Source organism: Vipera ursinii (genome assembly GCF_947247035.1).
Source record: "Vipera ursinii genome assembly, chromosome: 2".
Taxonomy (NCBI): domain Eukaryota; kingdom Metazoa; phylum Chordata; class Lepidosauria; order Squamata; family Viperidae; genus Vipera; species Vipera ursinii.
The window spans coordinates 178,119,756-178,138,350 of record NC_139513.1 but is presented as its reverse complement, the minus strand read 5'-3'; positions in this window follow the sequence as shown (position 1 = coordinate 178,138,350).

Sequence of the window (18,595 nt, the reverse complement as noted above, 5' to 3'; positions counted from 1 at the left end):
GCCAGGCTGAACAATTCACATGCTCTGACGACCCTAGCAGTCAGAGCAATGGGGAGGTGGTCATAGAAGGGCAAAGCCTGGGAGTGCAATATGGGTCCCCTGATGGAGAAAGTCAACCCAAACATACAGCCGCTGTGCTAACTCTGTGGAATGATTGGACTCTGGGGTGGGCCGATCTGAAATGTCCAGCCACATAATTCCAAATCAGCCAGACTCGCTTGAACTTATGGACCCTGGTCTACCCACCCAGCGGGCAAACTGTTAGGCCAGGGAGTGCCTGGTTCTCCCAGGCATTCCACGAGGGTTCGCAAGCCTCCTGCATATTTACAAGATTTTGTTCCAAAATTACTGAGCTATAATGTTGCATGTGTCATTGATTGCTGCTAGCTAGGAGAGCTTCTGTATTAGCAAGTATGGGAAAATGTGTACGCTTGCATACTACTTTTGTATCTCTGTAAAACTTGTAATTGCTGTAATCATTCCTTTGTTGTTATAATGTGTGTGATGTCAAGTTTCCGACGTATGGGCTTTTCAAGTGACTCTGAGGCATTGTTTACCTTAAAAGTCCTTTATTAGCCTAATACACCGGCAAATGCTTGCTCGAAGGAAGCTGGAAGCTGAAATCTCCACTCCTTGCACAATATATTAAAACACAATTCTCCACCTTTCTAATTTTGTCATTAATCATATTCTCCAATTACTTTAAAGAATCAGTTTCCTTTCCATTAGAAAACCCACCAAGGCCTTATCTTCTTAGTTAGAGATGGCCTTGAAAGGTGCAATCCTAATCATCCCCCCTCCTAACCTTAAACTAAAGCAATACACAAGTTTAACATATGAAATAGCTACTTCTTCATCTCTTGTCAAGCAATAACATTCGATGTTAGTAGCGTTGACATGTACTTTCTAGGGGGGAGGGGTGTAATGTATTGGGCTTAGTCTTACTTAAGTATATCACGTGGGGTTAATTGCTGGAAGGTTGCTTAAGCAGGGAAGCTGGCTAATGGCTCCCAGCTCCTCAGACAACCTGTCTCCAGCGCCGCCATTGGCTGTTTCTAGGGTGGCAATAGGAACCTAGGCCAGGGTATAAATTGCTGCATTCGCAGCCCTGTTTCTCAGTTCAGTTCCTGCACCCAAATAAAGAATGATTCTTGCTGAACTCACTCACCTTATTTTGTCAATCAAGCAATGAACCCAGTATCTAACAGAGTGAGTGAGGGGCTTTTGCAAGCAAAGTGTGAGTGAGAGAGCAGGGGGCTTTTACAATTGAAGGGAGAGAGAAAAAGGGAAAAGTGAGGGTGAGAAGGGAAAAAGAAAAGAACAGGCATTGACTTCTGACTTCCTCTGTTGCAGTAGAAGGAAGCATTAACACTGAACCTCAACTTTTTACTTTTCCATAGTATAAACTAGCCATTTCTATAACAACAAATGAATCTAACCAGTAAAGCTCAAAATCCTCCCCTTTTTTTAGTTATGAGATTTTTGACACCTTGCTAAGCACTGGTGTTACTTGAATACTGTCATGTCCTAAAAGTGGTATAATCTGTGAAAAGGTTGAAAAGCCCTGCATTAGATTACACCTCATGCATTTGAACTTTGTACTTTTAAATGTGTGGTTTTCTTTCCAAAATTAGAATTTTTGTGTGAAAATGTTTCAGATTATAAAGACTAAATGTCATTCCAGTTTATATTTACATGATTTTATATTTTTCTTATTTCTTAGTGTAAGTTCCCAGTCCCTTACTTGAACTTGAGATACCATATCAATCTAACCAGATAACCCAAGTGTCAATACACGTCCTTCGATGAAAGCAAGCACGAGTCTCCAACAGGAACGTGTGACAAACAAAAAAGGCTTTATTCAGCTCCAAAGCACAAAAAGCAAAAGCAAAGTCAGCGTTGGGAGTTAATTGCTCCCAACGCTTACATAGCCGGTCAGAGACAGGACCCCACCCCCAAACCACAAACTAGCATCCGCCCACAATCCATTATAATCCCTCCTTCCCACTACAGCCCCGTTTGCTGCTCTCTTCTATTCACCATTCCCCCTGCACGTTCATCAGCCTTTTTTCCCTCAGGTCCAACAGTCCACCAACAACTAGGTGAGTAGTCCATGCAACCCCCACCCTTACTTCCAGGTGTCAGGCCCACCGCATCCAGCTCCACGAGGCAACTCAGCAGCACCCACTGACACTCCCTGAATCAGCTGGCCAGCGGCAGAACCAGCAGGGAACTCCAGCTGCTCCTCAGCCTCCGCTGACATTCCCAGGACCTGCTGGCCAGTGGCAGAACTGGTAGGGAACTCCGGCTGCTCCGCGGATGTTCCCTGGACCAGCTGGCCTGTGGTAGCTCTAACACAGAGGCCTGGCTGCGCAGTGGCGCCCTCCAGGGATTCCGGAAGCAGCTGACAGGCGGTGGAAGTAACAAGACGCCCAGGGCAACCGGAGGCATCAGTGGGACACAGTGAAGGCCCCAAACTCGGCTGACAGTCATTGAGGCCTGTGGGGAGCTCGGCAGGAGTGGCGGTTCCCAGTAGGGAAATGGCAGTGCGGTCAGCTGTCCGGCAGTACCCTCTGATGCATCCAGGATCTAGGGGAAAGAAGCTGACATGAGGCTCCGCCTCCCCCCCTGAATGTCAGGCCCACGGGGCTCGACACCAAGCGGAGACTTCTTGATCAAGCAGCACTTTATTTGATCAAATTAAGCAGCTGGGTGGCCAACAATCCAGAACTCTGGCAGAGTTACATCCAGAAGTACCACAGCTTAGGAAATTGGTAGCATTGCTTTATAAACTTTGTTAGCCAATGAAAATCAGACAACAGAGTCATTACATCATAAGAAAGACATCAATCATTCCCTCTTTCAGTATATCCCATTCATGTACATGTTTCCCACATTGCATGAAATTTCTCTGGTGGAAGAGCTGATTAGAAAAAAGCAAGAAAGCAATAGTTAGACTAATTAATAATTTCCCTTTGTTCCAGAACCCTTCATTCCCCCCTTTAATTTTTGTAACAGAAAATAAAATATTTAGGGATTAACATTACGGCTAGATGCACTTCACTCAAAAAGGATAATTATGATAGTGTAGTGAATCAAATAAAAGGTGACCTGGAAAGATGGGGAAACCTAAAACTCTCATTATTGGGAAGAATCGCTGTCATTAAGATGAATATTCTGCCTAAAATCCTGTTTCTGTTTCAGAATATCCCAATTCAACTCGACTCTAAATTTTTTCGAAATTTGGATAAATTATCACTAAATTTTATTTGGCAGGGGAAAAAACCAAGAATTAAATTGAAATATTTACAAGACACGAAGGAAAATGGGGGTTTTGGATTGCCAGACTGGGAATTATATTACCACGCCGCGGCCCTGAGCTGGATTAGAGAATGGGTAATCTTGAGAAATAGAAGACTATTAACTTTAGAGGGTCACGATTTGCAATATGGCTGGCATGCTTTCCTATGGATGGAGAAACAAGGTCTTTTCTCGCATTTTCAAAGACACCGGATCAGGCAAGCGCTACTCAATACTTGGAAAAAAATTAGATCTCACAATTACACCAAAATACCGGTCTGGCTATCCACCCTTGAAGCGATAGTTTACCCAAATCTGTTTGATTTGGGTAACATAATCTCATACAAGGATATTCTGAATGAGGAGGGGGAATTGAAACTTAGGAATGAACTAGAATTACAAGGTATAAAACTCGATTGGTGGGCCTACTTACAAATCCAATCGAGATTTAGGAAGGATAAAAATGAATGGGGGATATATACCTCTGAAACAGCATTGGACAAAATATTATTGGGACCGGACTCTAAACAAATAAGGAATTTTTATAAATTACTTTTGGGATATAAGCTGTTTGAAGAGCAAGTGAAAGACCCCATGTTGATCTGGGCTAACAATTTAGGACATAACATCGACCTAGATACTTGGCAAACAATTTGGGATAGGAATAAAAGGATAACACTGGCCTCATCGTATAAAGAAAATTTATTTAAAATGTTTTACCGATGGCATCTTCCCCCAGCCCGCTTAGCAAAAATGTACACAACAGCATCTCCCAAATGTTGGAAGTGTTCTGAAGAGATAGGCACATACTTCCACACGTGGTGGTCTTGCAGTAAAACACAAAAATTTTGGAGAATGATTTGGATTTGGCTGAAAGAAATATTGAAACAAGATCTGGAGTTTAGTCCAGAACTTTTCTTGTTGGGAATCACGAAAGAGAAATATCCTAAAGATGTGCTATACTTAACGATCCATATTATCACAGCAGCTAGAATATCATTTGCGCAAAAATGGAAAAAGAATGAGATCCCAGGACAAAAAGAGGTTATTAGGAAAATTTGGGATTGCGCTGAAATGGACAAATTAACTTTGGAATTAAAGAATAAAGATCAATCAGACTATTATAGAATTTGGAACAAATTGTATCTTTGGATGGATAAAAAGAAAGGTCTCTATTAGGTTTTACAGACTAGCTCACTGTTTTAAATATTGTGGTATTTCACCGATTTGTAATCTAAGTGTATTTAAGTGTATTTTTGATGTACATATATACATGTATTATATATATTTAAACATTGTAGACAAAAAGGTTTGTCAGCTCGCTGGTACTGTGTCCAATGTTTTTAAATAATAAATTTAATAAAAAATTAAAAAAAAAAATTGTAACAGAATGCTTTCTGTTACTTGGTGACCAATGATGTATATTCCTTTGTTATTGCGGTGATAATCAGGACCTTGGTGGGTTTATGAGGTTTATCACTACTTACAGAGAATGCTATGACATTCATCCCTGAGATGGTAGAATTAACTGTTCTTTGGATAACAGGAATCAAAGATGGCAAAACCAAAAGACCTCTAAATGCTAACATAACCAGAAAATTTTCCCTTCACCAATCACCAAAGATCTCTCAAACCAGCTTGCCTCCATGGAAGCTGTCCAGGTATCAGAATCCATTTATATTTCATTTCTAACTATCTCCTCTGAGCTAAATCCAAATCTCACCTTCCCCTGGATTCTGCCATTCCCAAGCGGGAGAAGGAACAGGCATGGGGCTTTATGGCTTTCACTTCCTCCCTTAAATGTAACCTTTGTTTATTCCGCCTGCCTGCTATCCATCACAATATAACCAATTGCTTTCTTACTAGGCATTCCCTGTCAACCTATGGGCAACTAGGAAAGTGGGTGGAAAAGGGAGAAATGCAACCCTCCAGGATCTGGCTTGTTTCTCCGAATGAAGTGTAAGGAAGGTGGAAATGATCCTGCTGCAAACGGACTGTTATCTCTCCTTTCCCATGATGGGCTTACCACCTGGAGCTTGGCTGATCCAGAACTGACCGAATGAACTGTGGGGTAGGGTTTGCTTGGGGGGGACTTTAAAAATATTGATCTGTGAGGGAATTCCTCAGATCCTGTCTATTATGCCTGCTATCTCCTATTTCTTAGTAAAAGTTCCTGCTTGGAAAATCTTGTCTCCAAGAGTCCTACTTTCTTAAGATGTGGGCTGAGGTCAGTTCTGACATTAGGTTTCCAAAGAAGCTGGGTGTATTTCCTCCACAAACACAGGCAGCAACATATAAAAAGGAAAACCATACCCCCCTTTAATTTTGTAGTGTTATTTTAACCAATTATTTTTTTATCTTTCTGTACATGTACTTTTTGCCTCGGGCTAATGGAAGTTCCTGCGCAAGCATAGTATAGAGAAGCAAAACAGCATTATGTTATTCTAAATGCCCTTAATTTGTAATTATTTCTAATACAGCTTGCAGTCTAACAATTCTATTAAGCATATAAACAAGAGTCCTATTACTTATACATTCCATTTTCTTGCCAGATAGTAGGTGTACCTGGGGCAGTTCAGTTGAGGGTGGCATCTATTAGATTGGTCCATAAGGTAGACAGTTGGGTAATGTTTGCCATTGGATTTTGGGGTTAGGCTGAATTGGTGGTGATCCACCAAAAAGATACTGAGATGCTCACCTACAAGAGATGTTCACACCTAAGTCTCCCCAAGGTTTTTACCAGAACCTTTTCTTTTTAAAACAGAGGCTTCGCATTATAGAAGTGGTCAGAGTCCACACGTTGGGTCTATTGGTGGCTTTTCCAGTGAGATTTTGACTAGTCAGGGCAGTAAAATTTATTTCATGTGCTTCCCAAAGCCATTGTTCACCCATGTTAGTACCCACACACATATAACAGTTAGTCACATTAAGGGATAAAGCAATTCTTTTGGGCCAGATCAATAAAAAGATTTTTGGATGCTGAGAGAATTTCAATTGTGGTTTCCAGTTCATCGTAAAAAGAATAAAAAACTCGAAAATGTTTTTGGGATGGTGGTATAATAGTGTCAAATGAGCCCATAATTGTGCCTGGTTTAATCAATAGCTGGTCCAAATGATGCTGAGAAGTCTGCTAGTCTGGTTATCTCAAAGCACACCGGGTTGCAGGAATTAGTGTTGCACTGAGAAGTGCTGACTCCTTTAATCATATTGAATTTTCCTTTGATTGTGCCAGGTTGGGTAGGATGTAGTTTGCGTTAAATGAGTGACCCTGTCTCTATACTTAGTCCATTTAGCTTGATTATAGTCAATAGGTTTAACATGCATCAAAGGAGACTGTGGCACTATCCATAAGTCTCGTGTTATTCTTCTCAAGAGGTATAGTCTGTGCGTCCTTCCATATGTCCAGATTTGAAGTTGTTGGTAGGGCTTTACTGTATTGGCAGAAGCATAACAAGTGACCCTATCTCCTATTTTGCAAGTTGAATACGTAGTCTTGTTATAAACACAACTCCCTTTTGTTCCTTTAAGCATTGGACCCATGGTCTGAAGAAAGATGTGAGAGAAACAGCAGGAAACAAAAATGTAGCAATATACAGTCTAGAATATTACGAACCCAAGTTCCGGGGTAGTCCAGTCCATTGAAGCTTTTCTCCTAGTTAGATGGAAACAGTTCAACAGGCAAGGTAGGTCAAAATTTCAGTTTCAGTGCGTCCAGCTGCAGAGCTTGTCACTGGAGAGGGAATGATGGGACTTTCCATGCTCATGCTTTCATTCCTTAACTCCAACTGCAGTTGAGGTCAAGAAAGCTTGGCATGGTTGGGACCACTCAGGACTGGTATTTATAAGTGGCAGTTCTTTCACCTGAACCCACTCTCCAGGAACAATGGTCAGAGACAGGTGGTAGGGCAGCCAGGGCCTGTACTGGAATAGAAGACAAAACCTGTGCCAGATTATGGAAATACCGAGTAACATTCTTCTCTTCTTCATTGACATTCTTGAACACCTTTGTGCAACTCCCATCCATCATTTCAAACAGGACAAGGCAAATTTTCCAGAGTTGAGGCCTGTAAATGGCCTCACCACTAGATGTCACAACCTGTCCAGCCATTGTGTACCATCCACAACATCAGCCAGAAACAAAACACATAACTCCTCCCCCTCTTCAACATCCATTTCCTTCGTGTACCTGCCTTCAGCTTCCCATGTGTGTTCTCTTCTATCAACTTTACCTGAGTAACTTTTTCCCTTTTACTATTAATCTTTCTTTCCAACTTCCAAAACTATCTGTTGTGTACTGGGTTCTTTGCTTGAGAAAAGAGATGAGGCAAGTGAGTTCAGTCAGAAACATTCTTTTATTGCTTGCAGGAACCGAACTGGGGAACAGCACTGCAAATGTAGCTATTTATACCCTGGCCTCTAGGTAGTGGCCAATAGGTTTAAAGCAACCTATTGCTGCCCTAGAAACAGCCAATGGCAGCGCTGGAGATGGGTTGTCTGAGGAGCTGGGAGCCATTAGCCAGCTCCCTGCTTAAGCAACATTCCAGCAATCAAACCAACGTGATACACTTAGTAAAACAAAGCCCCATACATTACACCCCTCCCCCCTAGAATGTACACACATTATAGCAACAAAAGAAATAAGTACAGCAATTACAGAGTTTACAAGAATACAAAATAGTAGTATGCATGAGTATAACATTGTTCCACATCTCGCCAATACAGAGGCTTTCCTGACAAGCAGCAATTCAGTGACAAGCAGAACATTACAGCACAATTATTTTAGGACAAAATCCTGTAAGTACGGAGGAGGTTTACGAACCCTTGTAGATCGCCTGGGGAATCTTGGCAGTTCCCGGTCTACCAGCTTGCCCACCAGCTGAGTCCAAGAGAGTCTGGCTGACTCGAATTTCTCTGGCAGGCCATTCCAGGTTGGCCCACCCCAGAGTCCACTGTTTGCGCAGAGTTAGCACAGCGGCTGTATTCTTTGGGTTGACTTTCTCCATCAGGGGACTCATATTGCACTCCCGGGCTTTGCCCTTCTATGACCACCTCCCCGTTGCTCTGACTGCTAGGGTCCTCAAAGCATGTGAATTGTTCAGCCTGGCTGCCGGTTTGAGGTCCGTGGATTGGACCTGGAACGAAGTCCTCGCATTGTGGCCGTTCTGGAAACCGCTTCCTCAGCTGATCAATATGGCAGTGAACGACTTGTCCACCATCTAGGGCCACTTAGTATGAGAGAGGGCCCAATATTTTAGTTATTTTGCCTGGCACCCACAAGTTCCCATGCCCATAGTTCCGGGCCCACACCCTGTCACCCACTTGCAACCCCCTCGGGGGTCTTGGGCGAGGGGCCTCTGCTGCCACCCAATCTGGGTGCAACCTGTCCAGTTTCATGATTAGTTGCCTTCCCCAGCGCAGCTCTGCTGGGCTTTTGCCAGTTGCCGTACATGGCGTGGTATTCTGGCAGAGCAAAAAATCGACCAGTCTGTTGTGCCAATTCCCAGTCACTATGCACTTCAGTGATTCCTTTGTAGTGCGCACCATTCGTTCGGCTTGCCCATTGCTAGATGGATGAAATGGAGCCGATGTTGCATGCCTAATGAGGTTAGCCTCAAGAAGGCCTGAAATTCTGCCGCTGTGAACTGGTTCCCGTTATCAGACACTACGACGTCCGGCAGCCCATGCATTGCAAAGAGTTTCCTAAGCACCTGGATGGTCCTAGCAGTAGTCATATTCACAACTGGAATAACTTCCATCCATTTAGAGTGGCTGTCGACCACTATAAAAAATAGCTGTCCCTGAAACAGCCCAGCAAAGTCGATATGAATTCTTGACCAGGGAGTGCGTGTCTCCTCCCATCTATGGACGGGAGCATGTGGCATTTCAGGCCTAGACTGCTGACATGTGTAACACCCGTGTACTTGAGCTTCAATGGCTTTATCTAATCCTGGCCACCATAAATAGCTTTATGTAAATGCTTTCATCCGAACAATACCCGGATGACCTTCATGAAGTGATTGCAATACCCTGTCCCTTAATGAAGTGGGGACAATGACCTTACTCCCCCATAGAACACAACCCTTGTGAGCTGAGAGCTCATGTCTACGTGTGAAGTAGCTCTGGAACTGAGGTCCAGGACTGTTTTCCAGCCACCTCGTGTGAACCCAGGATAGCACTCTACTTAGAGTCTTTTCTGCAGCAGTTTTTGCAGCTACATCCCCAGCGTGGAGGGGAAACTCCAGCAAGTCCTGAATAAACAAAATGCGGGCTGCGGGGGCCGGATCTGGCTCGATTTGAGGCCATGGAAGCCTGCTCAGGCCATCTGCATGGCCCATAACTTTGCCAGGTTTGTGAATTAGCTTGAAACTATAGGCCGATAAAAAGATGGACCATCTTAACAACCTAGGGGATAAGATATGGGGTGTCTGTCTGTCTGTAGTGAATAACCCCAATAGGGGTTTATTGTCTTTGAAGACCGTGAAGTCCCTGCCATACAAGTAGTTGTGGAATTTTTTTACCCCCAGCTACAATGGCCAGTGCCTCTTTATCAATTTGTGCGTAATTACGCTCTGTGGAGGACAGTGTCCTGGAATAGAAAGCAATTGGGACTTGAGTCCCATTACTCTCCAAGTGGCTTAAAACAGCTCCCACCCCATGTGGGTATGTGTCACATGCAAGGCACACTGGCATCGACTCTTTAAAGTGGGTGATCGTAGAACTGGTGGACAGTAGGGCCTTCAATGCCTTAAAGCTGCTTTCATGTGCCTTGGTCCATTTCCAAGCAGTATTTTTATCCAAGAGCTGGTGTAACGGCTTTGCCACTGCAGCCTTGTTAGGAAGGAACGCATGGTAAAAATTTAGGAGGCCTAGGAATGCCTGAAGCTCTCCCTTTGTTTTGGGGCTGGGTGCCATCTGAATGGCTTTCAATTTCGACTCAGCAGGGTGGATGCCATCAGCATTGATACGGAAACCCAAGAACTCAGTTGAAGGGATTGCTATGCTACACTTGTTTTTCTTAAGTTTAAGACCCGCTTCATGAAGCCATTGAAGGACAGATCTGAGCCTCCTTGCAAGCACCTCAGTGGACTCACCAGTGATGAGCACATTGTTGGAATAGGGGCAGACCCCCAGAATCCCCTTGAGCGTGCACTCCATAATACCTTGAAAAATGCCAGGAGCTACTCTAACCCTGAATTGCAGGCATTTTACTTTAAAAGCCCCTCTGTGGGTTACAATAGTCTGTGCCATGGCTGTGGCCTCGTCCACAGGAAGCTGTTGGTAGGCTTGAGCCAAATCTAACTTTGTGAAAACTGTACCCCCTTGCAGTGATGCCAGGTTGTGGCTCACTACTGGCACCAGGTATGCATGCTGTTTGAGTGCACAATTAATTGTGCACATGTAATCAGCACAAATTCTGACCTGTCCATTGGCTTTTAGTGGCGTGACGATAGGGGTTTCCCATTCACTCCCATCTATGGGCTGTAGTACCCCCTGTTCTACGAGCTTATCTAATTCAGTGTCTATCTTGTGTTTAAGAGCAAATGGCACTCTACGAGGTTTAATCCTGACAAGCACTACAGTAGGATCTAGTTTAAATGTTATTGGCGGGCCCATGTAAGTCCCTAGAGCTGAGTCAAACACATCTGTAACTCCTTGCATACTGTCGCTAGACTCGTGACTTGCGTCCAGTTGATACCGGTTACCTGGATGCCTAATGCATCAAACCAAACAAGTCTGATCAGGCTCGTTTGCTGACCCCCTACTACGACAACGTCCAGGTGCCCAGAAAACCCCTTAATTTTGAAGGCCAGTGTGGCCTCTCCCTTGACTGTGACTCTGGTATTCTGGAAGTCGGTCAGTATAATGGGGCGGCAAGCTCCCGTGCGGCAAACACTTCTATGGCTGGAGCAAAACCCTATGCTAAACTGCCCCGGGGCCCTGTTACCTCGGCTGATCGGAATGTCCAACTGGCAATTCGATTGCCGGTCCCTCTGGCAACCCCTGCAGATGGATGCGCTGTGGCCAGTCTTTCCACAGGCCCGGCATGTGGCTGTTCAGAACCTACAGTCCAAGCGTTGGTGGCAGCCACCACACCCTGGGCACCTAAGGAAGGGATGTACCTTGTAGGTCGTCCCTTGTTGCTTGTCGCTGTGTCGTTGTTGGTCGTCGTGCCTTTGGAGCTTGTCAACTTCTGTGTTGTTGTCGGAGTCTTCAGCATGTTAGGCGTCCTCATGGTGGATGGCCTCCTCGTGCTGTGCTGTTTTGGCAGGCTGCATGGCTCGTACAGCCCCGCCGGTGGCTTCGTTTGCCATGATCTCCTTCAGCGTGTCTGGAAATGACAGAGTCTCTTTGGCGAAGAGCTTTTGTTACAACTCTCAATTCTGGAGACCGCAGATGAGTCAGTCCCAGAGCCTCTCCTCTACGTTGGAGAACTGGCACAGGCATGCAGCCTGCCTCAACACCATGATAAATTTGGACGCTGTTTCACCCAGTTGTTGAACCCTCTGTTCAAACACATGGCACCAAGCAATTACTGACAGCTTAGGCTGGAAGTGGTCGCCGAGCTGTTTCTTCAAGTCCGTGAACGTTACAGACTCCAATGGCATTGGCACGAACAAGTTCTCTGCGATGTCGAATGTGGCTGGGCCGCAAACACATCGGAGCATAGTGGCCTTCAGGCCGTCCTTGGCGACTTGATTGGCACGGAGGTAGTTCTTGACCCTAGATAGATATGAAGACCATCTTTCTGGGTGAGCTATGTCAAATTCTCCAGCTTTCTGACCTTTGCCATTTCGGTTGGTCTTCATGGCTGGGGCTCGTTGTCTTCTTGTCCTGTTCCTCCGTGTGCCCAGGGACTGATCCTCTGGGTGTGTGGTCGCTAGCATGGCTGTGCTAGACTGACCGTAGGACGGGGAATTGCTTTCCCACCAGGCGTGTTCTGGCCTCTCCCCTAGTGACTCTCAGCTCTGTTGGAGAAGCAGGATCCCACCTTCATCGACAGTGTTGTGTACTAGGTTCTTTGCTTGAATGAAGAGACGAGGCAAGTGAGTTCAGTCAGAAACATTCTTTTATTGCTTGCAGGAACTGAACTGGGGAACAGGGCTGCGAATGCAGCTATTTATACCCTGGCTTCTAGTGGTGGCCAATAGGTTTAAAGCAACCTATTGCCACCCTAGAAACAGCCAAGGGCAGCACTGGAGACGAGTTGTCTGAGGAGCTGGGAGATGTTAGCTCCCTGCTTAAGCAACCTTCCAGCAATCAAACCCACATGATACACTTAGTAAAACAAACCCCAATACATTACATTATCCATGTCTCTTTTCCTTAGTCTGGCTCAGAACCCAGAACTACAGGGAGGGAAAGCCCCCTCCCCAGCCTCCACTAACATTCTCTTCTCCACATCCAACATCCACCACATCTCTTTTTTTTGTAATGTTTTATTAATTTTCTAGTTTTACATTCAAGTATTTAAAAAGCAACATGGCGGCTGGGTTAATCAATAATTCAATAACATACAAAAATCATTAGTACAAATCTTAAACTGCCACATCAAATATTTCATCTCTTTTCCCCTTAATATTTACTGTTTCATGTTTAAACTAATACAATTCTTATTATATCAATTAAATAAAAATAACATTGTTACATTTATCAATAAATTTTTAGCTTATACATATCCTAGTACTTTAACATTCAGTCTTTATAGACAATCAATGTTCTGTAATTAGTTTTTCCCAATTTTTAGTTTCCCGTCAATATTTAAATTTATCATTTGATATTTATAATTTCCAAGTTTTAGGTAACCAAAGTTTCCTTTATCACAATTCATAACAAAATCTAATGTTCAAGATGCGCATCTTATCTATTTGAGTATATTCTATTTTTAACCATCTTGCATAGTTAATAATACAGTATAACATTCTTATTTTCAACTAATTTCCAAATGTCTTAAATTTAATGACCAAAATTTCCCTTATTTCAACATCATATATTTCCTCTTTTTCTCTTAATGTCTGCTGTCTCATATTTAAGCTAATACAGATCTTATTATATCAACTAAGTAAAAAAATGTTTATTACATTTATCAATAGATTTTTAGCTTATACATATCTTAATTACTTTTACATTTAATCTTTATAGACAATTGATATCCTGTTTATTTGTTTTCCCCAAATTTTTAATTTCCCATCAATATTCAAATTTAACTTTTAATATTTATACTTCCTGGTTTTAAATGAACAAAGTTTTCTTTATCTCAATTCATAACAAAATCTAGTATTCAAAATACACAACTTGTCTGTTTGAGTATATTCTATTTTAATTAGTAATATAAAATCCTCGGTAATAAATCAAAACCCCAATTTTCTTCAGCCTTATTCTAGCTTTCTTCCTTTGCCTTCCGTGTCCGTGCTTTTAAGTCATCAAATAAATCCCCCTCTGTTATTATATATATTATTTGAGATAAAGGAGACCATCCAATCGGCATTTTTTGGAAGGACTAGCAAATTGTCTCTCTATTATTCCAGATCCCCATAACTGTCCTGAAGTATTTCTCTTCACTTTGGTCTGTTCTTATTCTTGCTCCTCAAGTTTCCTCTGGTTTATATAGAAAGTCTTTTCCATTTTCAGTGTTGTCAGTCCATTTTCTGTGTTTTCCATTAAATGTGTTTGTTGGTCAGTTGAATCCTCTATCATAGTGTTTAATTGTTCCACTTCTTCTGTTATATTCTGTGTAGTTGATTCTTTAAATGTAGTCAAAGTTTGGTTTCGTATATCTAGGCTAACATCTTGTTCTTTTCTGTAGCATCTGATTTCATCACAAGCTGAAAAAATGGTTTCATGTATTGCTTTCAACATAGAGAGAATCTTTTCCTGATCTTCATCCATATTCTCTTAGTACTGTGTTAAATTGAAAGCTTTAAAATCAGAGAATGAAAATAATTTTATCACTGAGTATAGAACACAGCTGGGCTTCTCACAGCTGATATTTGTCAAGTTTGTCAAAAAGTCTTATCTGTATTCTGGGCTTCAAGCCAAGTCTCTTTTAGAAATAACAGGTTGTGATATCAGATTTAGCCACCAATGCCATTTAAGGTTTTTAAGTCCAAAATTTTTGTAATCCTTTTTCCAATTTTATTTCTTTTTTTGTAGATAAAAACCCAAGTCTTCAATCCTCCATAGAGTGATTTGGTCGGTAGGCAAACTGAAGCAGGTCAAATGCTGGCGGGAGGCTAGATACAATAAAGTCCTTTATCAGCTTCTCAAAGCATTTCATAATCTTTTGGTCCAAATATTAGAAACATATAAATCCAGTTAGATTAAAGTTATTCTTTCAGTATTTTCACTCTCCTGGATAGTCAGTCGCCACTGTTCTTAGAGGGTAGGATAGAAGTTCCCTTCCCTCTCTCCTCACAGGGAGGAAGATATTTTGGGCAGGTTATACAGATAAAGAAGGTACTTAGGATTAAAGAGAGGTTCAGATCTCACCCAGTCTCATCCACACTGCTTTAGAAGTGCCTGGTGGTAAGTTTGACTTTGGCTGTCTGCAGCCTAGTGACGAGCCATATTTCTATGGCTGGTCTTTCGTCTGCTGGTTTGGAGGGCTGCCCCGGATCGAATGGAAGGGCTATAGTCCTCCTGCGATCAAATGGGTCCCCTCCTTGCTTATCGCCCCTACAGGGCAACTTTCGACCCTTTCCAGAGTCCCCCAGTGGTGCAAAACTGAATGCAGAAAACGGAGCTCACTTTCCAGCGGCCACGGCAGCCGTGATGTGTCCCACCACATCTCTTTTTTATCAACTTTGCTATAACCGTCTAGCCATAAACAATCAGGCTGAACCTTTATCTGCAATTCTACCCGGAATCAACATTCATAAAGAGATTTTAAAAAACCTTATTTTTCAGTGCAGCTTCACAAAAGGAAAAAAAACTTAATGAGGTATTCTGAGTTAATGTACTGAATATATATATTCGCTCCGGAGCAGACCTCTAACAGGAAATTCTCCATCTCATTCTTTCATGTATGCAAACAGCACTACCCACCTCCCCCTAATTCCAGAATGTTTGTTTCTACTTACCAAGTTTCTCCTGTGTTCTCATCTCCTCCTACCTTCACTGGGATGAGAGAAAAGTCTCCTTAAACATTCAGGGTTCAGACAAACTCAGTTTTGCTGGGCTGGCCAATTTAAAAGTCACCAGATACAAAGGGTCTGGGAGTGCTCTTGACCTTATCTTTTGCCCACATCAGTTTTTCTGGATGTCATGCCTGAAGGTTGTGACTTACAACGGAACTCATTCACAGGGAGTTTTAATGAAAAACAACCTTGGAAAAAAAACTTTGAAGTCCCTGTTCGGTGTGCCAGAAATGTAAGGTCCCAGTCCCTTGAGATACCATATAAATCTAATGAAATAACCCAAGCAGAGACTTCTTGATCAAGCAGCACTTTATTTGATCAAATTAAGCAGCTGGGTGGCCCACAATCCAGAACTCTGGCAGAGTTATGTCCAGAAGTGCCACGCATTAGAAAATTGGTAGCATTGCTTTATAAACTTTGTTAGCCAATGAAAATCAGACAACAGAGCCATTACATCGTAAGAAGGACATCAATCATTCTTGTACAATCCCTTATTCCCTTCTTCAGTATATCCCATCCATGTACATGTTTCCCAAGCTTGTATGAAATTTCTCTGGTGCAAAAGCTGATTATAAAAAGCAAGAAAGCAACAGTTAGACCAGTGATGGCGAACCTTTTAGAGACTGAGTGCCCAAACTGCAACCCAAAACGCACTTATGTATCCTTGGGTGCCAGGTGGGTGTGGCCCATTGGCTGTAGTGATAATGGCAGACTGGGTGGGACTAAAAAGTTCAATCAATAAATTCCAACTTTGCAAGATCTTTTTTTTTCCTGCGAGAAGTTGAAATTGATTGATTGATTGAACTTTTTTTTTTGCACATGGCAGCCAAGGCCTAAAGCGAAAAGGTTTTATAAAACCCAGTTGAAGGCCTAGGACTGGGGCTCTGTGTGCCACCTGTGTCATGTGTGCCACAGGTTCGCCACCACGGAGTTAAACTAAACAATTTCCCCTTGTTCCAGAACCCTTCATTAGAAAGAAATGTTTCCCATGTGGAAATATTTGAAGTGATCTTATGTAAAAAATAATGGACTCTACTCAAATTTAACTGGGATTAAGTTATACAGAAAATGACTGAGACTTACTTTGATGTGGACATGTAATTGATTGCATCACTAAAGAGTTGTTCCTCACTTTCAAATTAAAATGCTGTCTTCTAATAATTGAGATAGTAGGAAACTATACCAGTATAAAATGTGCTGTCCCTATTGACAATACTTATCCTGTTACAGGCAAGATGCTGTTCTTATTTATAATATACTAAGTGCCTTAAGGAGAAGGTCTAGTGAATTTTCCTAGCTTTGTTTCCTTCTTTTTCCCACAAGCATCCCCAACTGACAGGGCAACATCTACCAATCACTGTCCTTAGCATGGAATGGGATAGGGGCTGTTGAAACTTTTAAGGCAGAGGACTAGATTGGCAAAGTCAGCATAATTCAAACTCCTCAGCATTTTCCCTCCTTTGAATGTTGGTTTAAATTATTTCAGTGTAGTGGCTAAAATAGCCCTCAGTATTCCATAATGCATTACATTTCATCCCCACATTTGTTTCTCTGATAACTGCATTGAGAATCCTGAAGGAATCCAAAGTTTTGGATGAGGCTCTGCATGATAAAGCAATTTAAAGTTCTATCAAATGCCTTTTTATGCACATTATATAAAATTTTCTTTTTCAGAAAAAAGACAAATATAGATTGCATTTTTCAACACACTGAGTAAAGCCACTGCTGTTTTAAAATAAAATAAATATTATTTAAAAATAAAAGTGGTTTTATTCAATCTGTGAAAAAATGCAACCTGAGTAAGATCCAGTTAATTAATAATATCCAATGGAATATCTTATTCCATTTCTGGAAAAGGTTATGAAGATGATGAACTTGCAACTCCAAAGGCATCAAAATTAGATTGAATATCTGAACCCATCTCAGTCAGGTTTTTGGCTGGGATATGGTACCAAAACTGTTTTGGCTCTTAGTAGTATATCAGTCAAGATATAACTGCCTAGTGAGATTGGGCCTTTGTAGCAGTGATTTGCAGTAGTTCTAGTCTTTCTTATTGGGCTAGGCCAGGGGACTTTCGTGTTTGACATTTTGGGACCTATGCTGCCCCTTGTCCTCCACATTGTTCAACAGCTACATGAAATTGCTTAGGCAAATTATCCAGAGAGTTGGAATGGGATGCCATCGATTTGCTGATGCCAATGAACACTCTACTCTATCGCATTTACCATCCAAGTTAATCCAGTAATAGGCTAGACAAGATGTAACTGCTGTTAGTAATAGAAAATTAGATTTGGGGGCTGAAATTCAATCTGTTTGGTTCAATCATGGTTCAATTTTTCTAGGAAAAGAAAAAAATGAATGAGCAACTTTTAATCTGGATTCACAGGAATTAATATGTGAAGGAATGCTTTTCCACAATTATGCCTGGTATTCCTGTTATGATTCCTTCATCCGGTTAGATTTGGATTTGGTAACAATTGATACATGCTTTTACATTATACTTTGCATGAAGCTACTGTATTCATAAAAAGGGTCCGGAAGTTACAAAGTGATGCAAAATATACTAAGTAGATTACTGCTAAGTAATGGAATTGTATTATGCCTTTATACCATCAACCATGGTGTCCTTTTGGGCTGGCTGCAAGGGCTGGAACTGGGCAGCATAGTTCTCACTAGTTCAGCTCCTTTCTCTGTGGCAGGTCCCAACACGTATTGATAGGGAGTGAGAGGTCCAGCCCTCGGCCACTTTTCTGTGGTGTACCACAAGGCTCAGTCCTTTCTCCACTGAGTGAAATCATTTGTCAACACAAGTTGAGGTATATATTGTATGCTGATGACACCCAACTCTATATTTCCACTTTTGGTGACCCAAGTGATCCTGTGGCCACCCTTTTATGGTGCCTGGAGGCTGTGGGGGGCTGTTTGGAGGACAACAGGCTTCGACTGAAGGGCTCTGGGATCTGGGACTTTGTCATCTTTGACTTTGGATGGGGTGGCACTGCCCAGAAAAACCTGGTCTGCAACTTAGGGATTCTCCTGGACTCACGACTCCTGTTCGAGGAAGAGGTGGCAGTCATGGCTAGGAGAGCCTTTGCACAACTTTTTGTTATGTGCCAGTTGCGGCCTTTCCTGGACCAATCACTAGTCATCTCATGAGTGGA